Source organism: Gavialis gangeticus, unplaced genomic scaffold (genome assembly GCF_001723915.1).
Source record: "Gavialis gangeticus isolate Ggan-Ray unplaced genomic scaffold, GavGan_comp1, whole genome shotgun sequence".
In the NCBI taxonomy this organism is placed as follows: Eukaryota; Metazoa; Chordata; order Crocodylia; family Gavialidae; genus Gavialis; species Gavialis gangeticus.
In genome coordinates this window covers 32281206-32281934 of record NW_017728995.1, presented here as the reverse complement: position 1 = coordinate 32281934, position 729 = coordinate 32281206, and the positions used below count along the sequence as shown (strand labels likewise).

General features: G+C 55.8%; 1 protein-coding gene across 2 annotated transcripts in view; it reads left to right on the top strand.

Moving 5' to 3' along the window:
• BCL6 (B-cell CLL/lymphoma 6) overlaps positions 1 to 729 on the top strand; it is a 34112-nt gene that overhangs the window by 7665 nt on the left and 25718 nt on the right. The window lies entirely within an intron of this gene.

The window sequence follows — 729 nt, the reverse complement described above, 5'->3', positions numbered from 1 at the left end:
CGCCCCACCCCACGCCCAGGCCGGCGGGTCCTGCCCCGCGAGACAGGTGTGCCAGCCCCGTCAGTGTAGCTGCCCCCTTCGCGCATCCCCGACCCATTGCTCCGGGGCTGGGCGCTGCAGCGGGGCCCGGGGCTGGCAAAACCCTGCCAGTCGCTTGGCTTCGGTGAGCTGGGAGAGCGGCTGGCAGGGGCGCCCGCAGAAAGGTCAGAGTCTGCAGGGCTTGGGAAACGAGTCACTTTTTGTTGAGCGGCGCAGCTTTGCAGATTGGCACCGTGTGCGAGCGGGCGCGGGGTTTCGGGGGCCGGCCGTCCTGTCAGCATCCTCAACCCTCCCGCCGAGCCGGGGGGTGAGAAGAGGAGGATGAACTTTTTTTGATTTTTTTTCTTTTGAAGTGCACAAGCTGGGAGGACTTTTTTTCTGTAGGAACCAGGACCAGCCTCCCGTCCTTCGGGTGCTCGGTCCCCTCGGGTTGCCCTCAGGTTGCAGCAGCGTGACCTCACTAGGATGGATCAATTGAAAAACTTACTTTAAAGCATTCAAGACAAAGAGATGGAGAGCTCGATTTTTAAAATGAGTTTGGTTTCCTGCCTTCATGACTGGGAAGTGAATGCAGAACTCTGCTCCTCTGCTGGTCTGAAGCCTCCTTGCTTTTAACCTAAATGCATTAATCATTGATGCAAATTAGGGGGAAATAAAAATGTCCTTTTTTTTTTTTTTTTTTTTGGCTTT